We start from the raw sequence: 12029 nt of genomic DNA, 5'->3' as shown, positions 1-12029 counted from the left end.
ACGATAGCAATATCACAGTGAGCCCATAAAGAAATATTGCATAAATATCCCTTGAAGATTCATTTATATATATATATCTCATTATGTCTTAAATAACTTGTACAAAATTTTTAACATACATTAGATATCTGTATATGTCTTATGAACCAACTTATTCATCTCTTGATGTTCAGAGTGAAATATTCAACAGATATCAGATAAAAATAAATATGATGAATTCTTCTTATATCAAAGAAATATTAAATGTATGTCTAATGATTATTAATTTAGTGCAATGATATCTAATTAATATACTTTTATTATCAATAACATATCCATAAGATATCTGTTGCATGTCTTATGACACCAATTATCCACATCTCTTGAATGTTCAGAATGAGATATTTGACAAATATCATATAAAATAAATATATGATATTCTTCTAAATAAAAATATTAAATGTTTATTATATTCTGCAATGATTATTATTTAATACAATGAGATATCTAATAGAGGACACGTCCAGACAAAACCTGATTTTCTTATTTATACCTATGAACTATAAATACATTATTATTATAAATGTAGAAAATAAAATTTTAACATCAAATCAAAAATCAAACTTATAATAATGAGTTTAATTTTCAAAATAATAATTAAAATTTTTACTTTTTACCAAAACATTAAATTTACTTAGAATTTGAAATAATTTAGACCTTTACACTGAATTACAATGATTAAAATTATATGACCTAAAGTTATAAAATTGTATTAAATAAAGTGAACAAAATATATCTTGAATGAAATTATTATTTTTATTTTTAAATCATAGTTGAATGGATATAATATAATGATTGAAGTAATACGTAATCAACGAAGCAGATTATGTCTTCCATCGTTAACGCCAATTCTAAGAAATAGTTCTGAATGAATGAATTATGTACATTGATTTGTGCGTGTATATGATTACATAAATAACTTAAAATTTTCTATAATTATTTTAACTGAAAATTTTATCTTGAATAAAACACGGCTTACAGGGGGTGGAGGAGGCCCTCCGACAATGATTACTGATACAGTTTTCGACGTTTTTGTCGTTCAAGTAACTATTAAATACTAAACTATTAAATATAAAAATAATAGCTACTTGTTAGTAATCACTTATTTTTCATTCGATTATTTTTATAATAATCGGGTTACTCGATACACTCAAATAATCGAGTTACACATTTATTTTCTTTCAATTACCCAAATTTTTTTAATTCAAGCATTCAAAAAAATAAAAAAATAATTCGCGCCTCTTTTAAACAAATGAAACAACATTTTTTTATTAGTGTTTAGTACTATATTAGTACGTATAGTGTATGCGTGCAATATTAATATTTACATCGTGCCTCCCTTATTAATCGTTTGATGCATCCCAAGGGATTATAATATTATATATAAGTATTTATCACATGTATTATTAAAAATTGAAATAATTTCTGTCAAGAAATATCTAAAATTCTAGCGTATTATTCTTTTTTTTTAATGATCTTTTGATAATTACTTATTAATTAATTACTTAAATTACCTATATATTATATTAGCTAAACACTAATATATATTTATTTAGTTGTTACTTGTTTGTTATAAGTATGTAATTTATTCTAATACATTCAAGAAGTATTTTGACAAGTCATATTGTAACATATCTAATGAAAAATTGTTTAAATTATATTCCTAAATGTAATTACGCCTTGATCCTTCTTAATAAAGTGTATTATTTGAAATATTATTTTATTTATTATAGTTTATATACAATCGTGTACCTACCTACCTAATAATTAATAATTAATACAATTATTTATTTGAAATACTTAATTGGAATAATACTCAAATTATACAAAAAACAATGATTCATTGAACTATGATAAGAATGAAACAGTATCATGTAGCAATGATGATGACCTTTTATAGAATTAGAAATTAAAATTAAAGACAGAATCTTTTATAAACTAGTTGTATGCTCATATAATATTTTAAAATAAAGTCTTTATAACTCATTTATTCATATGTGTTTTACAGGTTAATGAGTTGACCCGGTTTGGAGGTAAAACTCTCTTAAGAATCATCAAAAAGATATCGAAGAAAGTTTTTGACAATATCATATTGATTAAGTTTACCTATTTTGATAAATAAAGGAAATATCTAAACAACATCCATTAATAAAGCTATTTTCAGTAATTAATCTATAAACATTTAGAATATTCTTCATTAGTTAATAGTTTTTGAAAATTCTATTCACAATTTGTTAATTGCTCGTTTTTTTTTTATTATTAAGAACTTATATTATCATAAATTTATATCTATAATGTATATTTATTTTATTATTTATAATTGGATAGAAAAAATCGTCAATAAATTGTTAGTATATTTTTCATAGATGCTGTAAAAAAATAAAAATAAAAATCTACAAGTACTTTTTATGAGGAAATAATATAATCTTATTGATTGAAAATACATGACAGGCGCTAAAGGCAGAATAGAGCTAGAAAAACCAATAATTTTTAAATACAAGTTTTCTTTAAATATAATACTCGTATATTATAATTTATGTTTATAATTTTTTATTTTATGTATTTTTTAATAATAATAAAATTAATATTAAATTATATATGAAGTAGTTTTTATATTTCATATATTATACCTATTTATATTTATGTATAATAATAGGTTGTTTTATATAGATAATATGTTAATTCAAAAGTGAATTTAATTTGTATTTTTTTTTTTAATTTTAATTATGTAGATTATATATTATATGCAAATATGCAATACAGCTTAAAACTATTGATTTAAACTACTCAAAAAAAGATTGATTTGTATAATGTTTACTATAATTTTTATTTTAGTTATTTTCTATACTTTATTCTATAGCCATAAAATCATAGTAATGTAGGTACTATAATACATTACATCGAAATTAACTAAAAGCTGCAAATTATACAAAATATAAAGAACAGTTATGAATTATAGTCATTATTATATTCAAGATGAATTAATTAATTATTGTACTAGGCTTCGCCACGTACTACACTATATCCGTAATATTTACAATAATGGACGCATAATAAATTAATTTTAATATACTTCGTGTTTCACTATATTATAAATTTTAATCCTATTATAATTGATTAAACCACCCACTATTACCGTTAATATTAAAAATATAGCCTTTATGATAAATCCACAGTTAAATTAAATAATTATTAACATTAATTTACAAAAAATATTTACCGAAGTGCTTGATTTTCTGAAAACAAATATACTATAAAAATTCAAAATATATCCTTAATATAAAAAAAATATGATATTTTAACTAAAAATAAAATATGTTATTTACAAATATAAGCGCTAAAAATGATGAGTATTCAATCACAAGTACTGTAAATTCTTAATTTTAATTAATCGTTAATAAACTTTTCATTCCTTTTTCTCTGGTATTACATTAATCTTTCTTTATTTAAGCAATATCTACTCATACAATATTTTCTAAAAGTTATATTTAAAATATTATGAATATAATTAACGTAAATCCGGTCATGAATGTATAATTTCGTAATTTAAATAGTCTTAATTTTGATTTTAATATGTAATAAATGTAACTTATAAAGTTATAATTAATAACATTATTTCATTAGAACATAAACATGATCTAAATGGAGGTGGAGCCCTGGAATCAACGCCAAGTGGCCTCTTTACTACAGAGGTGTTACCCAGCTGCCAATTTAACACAAACGATAATTTTTACCACGATACAAACTCTATCTCACGGCAAAACTATGCTTGATACGTTGTTTTCGTTATTCCCGTAATACGTTGATTAAAAGTTAGGTGTCGCTACAATTTATATGCAATACTTCCTATCATTGGAAAAAAACCGTCTTAAAAACTTCGTTTTTATCGAGTTACAAAACCAATAAGTTAAAACCGTTTGGAATCATTAGAAATAAAAGAAAATAACTTAACTTAAGTGAGTATCTAATACATGTGTCATTGTAAACTTTTTATTATAAGTTTTATAATATGACATGGTGCAGAATATACACAGTGATTCACTAAGCGTGTTTGCCCCTATTTTTAATTTTTAATAATGCAGTTACTCAAAATCTGTCTGTTTGAATTTTAAACAATATTTAGAAACCATATTTTCAAAGTCCTGAGACTTTTTATGCCACAAATTTTCTTGTTTTCCAAATGAGAATTCCCTTCAATTATTTAGCAAATAATTTTCTGAAAATATTGACGTACTACGAACACTCCTTAAGTAATAAACAAATAAAGAATTTGAAAATAAAGTCTTTGAGTAGGTATCTACATTTAAAAATAACAAAAATCTGATTTTAAATAAATGTATTATTAAAGGAAAAAACCGAAGGTTATCAATAATCAAAAGAAATAAATCACTCCGTATATAAATAATAATGTCACGCGTTATTGTATTATTAATTAGGTATTATACAATATCTATACCCGTTACCCATACGTTGAGTCGTGGCACGTAAACCGTTAACCGTGGCGGGGAAGAGAGCCATATTAATGGATTTGGGCTCTCCTCCGCCGATTAATATACATTTTAATCGTCGTGCTTCGCGCTAAAGTTTACTGCTCCGTTTAGCGCACACGCGCACACGATGACTTGCACATTGCATGTACATACACATTTATTTACTTGTGTGTGTGTGTGTGTGTGTGTGTGTGTGTACACGATGTAAATTAGCGGCTCGGTGACGGGACTGCACGCCGCGTACATATATTATTACCATAATTTACACACATGCACACTGCATGGACAAATTGAATACACGCAGGCACACAGCGAGTCACACAGACACCGCGCGAGATGAGTGAAAAACAAAAACACTGGCGAGGGTGTGTTCGACGATGCCCTCGATTACTGTCAGGGGATCGGAGGGGGGGGGGGGTGAGTGTTTGTGAATGGTGTACGCATTTATGTTTTTTTATTTATTTACATTTAGGTTTTTGTTTCGGTTTTTACCCCTGCCCGTCCTTCCCCCGCCGCTGCGGGTATCTTTCCCTGCGGGACGCGTCAAAACAAACGGTGAGCGCCCAACAATATTATTATACATACCACCCCATATCATTTTAATATAAACTTTTATAAACGATATCAGATGCGCCCTTGATCCTCGGCGGATTATCCGCGATTTTCTTCATAAATCATACCGTACGCGTAGTATTTATAGGTACAGGCGGTCTCGTGGTGTGTCGCGGGCGAGGGTGGAATTTTTTTTTCCGTTTTCCACTCGCCAACTTACCCGTTAAACAGTCTCCGTACACTGCACACACACACACACACACACCCACACACTTTATAACAATAATATAAATCCGTCCCGAATTTATTTATTATTAGTTCGCCACACATTACAATAATAATAATAATAATAATAATAATAATAATAATAAATGTTCTCAAACCGCGACCGATGAGATTACGACGTTTAATTATTCCTATGTGGAAATCGGTCGTGCCCATGGATCGCCGGAAAGCAGTACTTGGTTACGCGTATTACTACTGCCCCGAGCGCGCAGCTATACCATTATCCGAGTATATAATAATAACCATAACCATATGTAGTCCGGATATAATTTTGCCCTTCCGCGATTACTTTTTTTACCGTTCCATATTTTTAAACTGCCAAAACCCACCCTACATTGGTGCTCTATCAACTTTATCTACTACTTGATATACACCGTGAAAAATAACATTTTTTTTTTTTTTATCATTTATGAGATCAGTCAATCGAATCCGTCTCCCGTCAAATTTACTGTCGATGTATGAGTGTAGTAGTACGAGTATACCTTATTTATTTACTATTTGACGTTCACTCGTATACGACCATGTTTATGCCGTTGTGTTCAACATATTTATATTTACCGACGAACTTGTTTGAAACTTAGAATAAACTAGAAACAATAACCATAACCATTCGTTTACCAGACGTATAATTGGTTGCTATCAACCAATATGGAGTTTATGGTTAATGTTCGTTTATAGATATAAGTAGTTTAATAATACTTAATAGCGGATGTATAAAACAAATGAAACAATATATTTTACACATACTTAGTTTCTATATTATAAAGATGCTTACTTACTAGAAATATAAAAATATGGTCATCCACACAACCGTGTAATTACTATAAAAGATAGGTAATAACCTACAGTTGATAAATTCAGTAATTTTGTGTAAATGCGTCTAACACACGAACTTCCAGATCCGGGTGACCATAACTTCGTTAACACAGCGTACTCGTATATAATTTAAACTTTTTATGTATAAATTAATTAACTAAAACACAGTTCTGTTTAAAACGTATTTCCTTGTAAAGCTTTCTAGCTGTGGTTAAAGTTGTTATTGAGGAGGCTTTGAAACTCTCACTTAATCACCTATGTAAAGAAAAATCAACAACTTCATTTAAGTAGTATTACGGTTTATTAATAAAACTTGAATTTATTGTAATTTTTAGTAGGTACAGACTATAAAGTTTTATTTTTATAATAGATCACAGATATATCATATCTCTCAATGTTTGAAACTGCTACATTACTGTTCAATACTAAATATATATATATATATAATAAGCAGATGGAGTATGATTTTAATGACTTAAAAACTGTAAAAAATAACCAAAAAATGTACTTAGATGAGCGAAAAAAATTTAATTTTAAAATAAATATTATTTATTCATTTTTATATTGCACAAAAAGGTAAAAATTTGTTTGAAGAAGTAAACTAAACAAATATATCGAAATGTGAGTTGATAATTAATTATATTACTTTTTCAATGTCAATTGACTGGAATAAATAATTAAGATTACCTATACAACACATAATAAAAAAATCTTAAAATAAAATAAAATGAGTTTAAATACACAAAATTAACGTAATATTTGTAAATATAACTTTAAAAATCCAATAAAATGCACCTAACACAAAAAATACAAAAAAATGAAAAATAAAAATTACACATTCTAAATTGTTAAAATATAACAAAACAAATTTAATTTTTGGTTAGAACTGTATAGTACTTAAAAAAAAAAAAAATGCAAAATTCATCAAAATCTTAGCTCTAATAATAAACAATAATACTTACTGAACATATTATAGTCATCTACATACACAAAACATCTATACATATTATTACTTGTGTTAATATATTATAATGTATACAAGATACACCTATTAAGTTCGATAATTTTAGATCCAACAATATCTGAAACACTAAATAAATGAATACGTAATAATCTATATAGTTACCTTATAAAACATTTAATTTTGATTATGTTGTAATAAACATATATCAACTAAAATTTTCTTGAGACTTCCTAACTATGGTTAAAATAAATTATTTATTGGACCCAGAAAACCCACACTTATCTATACATAACAGGCTCTCAAGCCTGGTTGTAATATAATTTGATAATAGTCTTAAAAAGTTTTCACAGAGTCCAAGTTTTACAGAAAATATGCATAGGGTAATAAATTAAAATTTTATTAGGACGTCAAACTTGCATTTGATGGATACTTCTTACAAACATATAAAACCTAACAAATTTACATTTAGAAAAATTTATTTTTGATATTAAATTTAATATTAATTATTATAAAAAAAGTTTTTTTTTTAAAAAGACATGAACATAACTATAATTTTACATTATTTTTTTAATTTTTTTTTTTATTTTTTAATTTTTAAGCGAATTATGAGTACCTACTATACCTATGTTAAATACTTTCTTTTTTTAATTAATAACCAGATGCAACGGACACAACTTTTGGAAAACTTTTGTTTATTTAAATATGTGAATGTTACATGTTATTAAATTTTAAATTTTCGGAGATGGTCCTTTGAAGGACGCACATTATTTATTAATACAGACGGTTGTTGTACTGTTACGAAATGCCATAATACTCGGTTGTCAACTGTTTATACTTCTCAACCTGGCTTTAACATCCACCAGTCTCAAACTTTTAGTTCGCCCTGTTCTCTGCAGTCTGACAAGTTAGCTCGCCAACTTCGAATATCGTCCCGTTTTTGAATCCGACCCCTTCCAGAATTTTGGGGTGGCAAGTTCTGCGGAACAGAAGCGCTCCGCTCGGATGTAGTCCATGAGTGTATACTGTACATATAAAGTAGGAGTTGCTTCTCAGACTCGAGTTCTCAGCTTCTATGCCGTTTTACTTCTGTGTTTCCAACAGTCGTTGTTGATCGAAAGTAACATGAGCGTGCTTTAGTAGTTTTACTAATGGCCTGATACATGTCTACCGCTATAGAGCTATATTGGACGAGGATAGTAAGATGTAAAAATGTAATATAAATCACCGGTCTGATAATTGCCGAGTCCATTTCGTCCAACTTGAAACCGAGTTTTCAATCGTTGTCATCAATGTTGAAGGGCTTCTTTGGTAACTGCTGTTGAATCACCGCTGGTTATCTGAAACTAAGCATTATATTTTACCTGTCAGCACAACGTAGAGGTCGAGGTATGGCTTTTCCAACCATATTAAATGTTAACTACAATAAAAAAATACTCATAAATTGTACTATAACATAATTTTAGTTAGGTCTTTAAGTATATTTATTGTTTTTATTCTCATACAAATACCTACAGGCTAATATAATATATCTATCAGACCATTTATTTTTTTATGACACTTTTAACACTCAGTAATCTGTAGTAGTCGCCTTTGCAAAAAACTATAGCGTATTACGTAGATCGGCATATTGGTAAAGAAAACCACTAAAAAAGACACTATATTATCATTCAGTACGAGCGACTTTCCTACTTGACTCGCTCAGCTATAGCCTATATTGACTGTTTACTGTAAACGCCCTATACATAAGATAGTTGTATATAAAATATTGTACAAATAAAACCATTATAAAATGTCCATTTCCGTAAGAAATCAACGTATGGCAGTGTAGATAATATATTTAAGTTTTACGCAGACAGCTAACAGAATATCATAATAATATTGATAATATATTATGACCAATTGTATTGCGATGATAATAATAAAACATTATGGTGCACGTTATTCAATATACACATTACACAATAATTATTAATACTGTATACTGCACATGCTCCGGATGTTGTATACTATAACCACGGTAAACGGTCGAGAGCCGTATTGTTGAGTGTACTAACTATATACAATTATGTATATAAGGGGTAAACAATAATTACATCAATAACAATACACTGGTCCATAGTGTATCGTCGGCAAGTCGGGCGTAGAGTGAATGGCTTTGGTGTGTATATATATACGTAGTGGTGGCGATTCATTTAGGCGGCGGTGTACATCCCTCGCAATTGTGCGCGCGGGCGGACGACGCCCCTTCAATTAGCTACGGCGGCAGTGGAAAGGGATTTCCGACCGGAGGCCAAGTAATTCCCTCGAGCAGTCTATGTATACACCCACACACACACACTAACGCTAACCGCGCAGAGTATTTCCGCTTTGCCCGCACACAAACTCTCTCTCTCTCACACACACACATTCATGCACACTTACAATACACGACGTACTTTGTACTATACGTATATAAAACTGCAATTTGTGGGCGATGGACGAGTGTACTGCCGGCACAAAAAGGGCGCTTATTTCTCCCTTTGTACAAAACCTTAACTGCGAGCGCGCGCGCGTGTGTGTGTGTTTGTGTATACGATCATCGTTGAATACAAATAAAGCGCCGCTGACTTATTGCCAATTATCCGAGGTTAATCTGTCACGAATAAACTTCCGTCGCAAACGTTTTCGGCTCTCGGCCCGAAAACCCTCTCGTGTCAAATTATCTTCGTATCGATCGCCCGGCGCGGCGGTGGCGCGACGAGTGCTGTCTCTATGTCTATTTCACAGCCCCTATCTCTCTCTCACGCACATACTTTCTTACTCTCTCTCTCTCTCACACACACAAATTGCACACACTGTCTCTTTATCTCATCTCCTCTCGATCCTTTTTCTATCGCACAATCTTCCCTCTTTTCCATCTCGGCTCTATGTACACACGTACGCGCACCTCCCTACCACTAACTTCTTGCACGGTGTCACGACGATTACCACACACCAACGGCATATTTTGGAGTATATATATACACATTTCTGGTGCGTGAACCGATGAAATCTTTTTTAACCTACTTTCATTTTTATTTTTAGGATTTTGAGAACAATACAAAGTATGAGTATATATATATATCAAAATATCTTTAATTAAGAACTGAAAAATATTCTTAAGCTTTAATTTCCGCTATTTCACGTACCTATAATCAATATAATATAATTAAAAAATATACCAGCAGGAGCAATAATAAATAATACCACGGTAAGATGCATAGATGCTAAATAATAAATAATACACAAGTTTATTTACACTATAGAAAACATTTCAATATCTATTTAAAAAGTCAAGTACCACGAACTTAATTTTATTATAGACGTCATTCAATTTATATTTTTTTTAAATTGTTAATATTTACAATTATTTATAAACACTTAACAATTTTTTATAATAGTACTTAAAATATATAATTACTTTGTCATTATTATCATCTCCACGACTCATTATTAACAATGAGGATAACAAATCGTTATCCGAAAATAACGACAGTCGATAATATTTTTAGACTTACCATGAAATTGATAGTTGTTAAATTTTAATTCAACATTCGAATGTTTGTCCAAAGCCAAATATATGTTTTTCAATATCTTATTTTTCTATAAACTTATTACGTTCCTTTAATATTTTGAGAACTTCTACTTGCTTAAAACATTGTGTGTGTAATAAACTTTAAAATTTACTTCGTATTTAAGTAACCCTCCATCAAGAAGCTTTATGAAATGAGAATTTTTAAGACGGTTTTGTTGTAATTGATAGAGATGATTTTTCGAATTTATTCTTCATCAAGTGTTCTTGCTAGTCGTGATATTTTACAATCCATTTTTAAAGCGATAAACGCTCATTTTTATTTTTATATTGTTATGAAACACATAATGTATATTTCAATTATAACTTTAAAAACAGTTTTAAATTCTTCATTTATTAAGGAATGACTCATTTTTTATTCCTTTCTCGAAGTTTTATGTTCAAAATCACCACATTCTCTTGGTGGACAAAGTATATTGTCCAACAAATTATTTAAAAATCTTACACTGTTAAGGTTTTAAACCAAACTAAACATTTGACATGTCTGTAAGAGTACATAAATAGTTTATGCTGGAAAAAGGTAAAATTAGAAATCTAAACAGAAAAATTATAAGTAATGACACCACACATCACAGAACATAGTAATTGAATATCTGACGTCGTTGGTGTGCGGCTTACAGTAACTTTACAAAGTTCGGAGACCTGTAACGGTTGCTAAAAAAGATTCAAAATGCTAACACACGTACTGCAGACAAACGTACTTCAATAAAATTTAATCATTCTACAAGTAAACATCGATTTGTAAATTATATTCTACTGACTAGATGTCCTATCTAGTTGAGAAAACACATTATATCGTATCGAATTTGTTTAACATAAATTTACATTTCATTTCATACCGGTAGGCGAGACCTCAACTTTTTTTGAACAGCGAAGAATTGAAAGACCTCCCTTCTCCCGTCTTACACGTAGTGATCATCACAGGTTCTACGAGGACGAGTGGTTTTTCTATAGACCTGTTGCAATTGTAGTTCGTCAGTAGGAATCGTTTAGGATTAGTAATATTATTATAGATATAAATGATATATTATATATTATAATATGAGTAATGTGACTCACGAGCAGTGTACGGGACACCAATAAGGAACGCGCACACATTATATTTTTTATATGATGGGTACTCATACCTACATTATACCAACATATTAATAATACATTATATTATACTTGATTATTAGTACGTTAAATATTAAAATACATACAACTGTTATTACTTATTATCATTGCATAATATAATAACGTATTTATGTTTGCGTATAAATGTAATATACAC

This window comes from Melanaphis sacchari, unplaced genomic scaffold, assembly GCF_002803265.2.
Source record: "Melanaphis sacchari strain LSU unplaced genomic scaffold, SCAv2.0 Contig117_pilon_pilon, whole genome shotgun sequence".
NCBI lineage: Eukaryota > Metazoa > Arthropoda > Insecta > Hemiptera > Aphididae > Melanaphis > Melanaphis sacchari.
The sequence above is the reverse complement of the archived record's forward strand: the minus strand, read 5'-3'. Positions refer to the sequence as shown.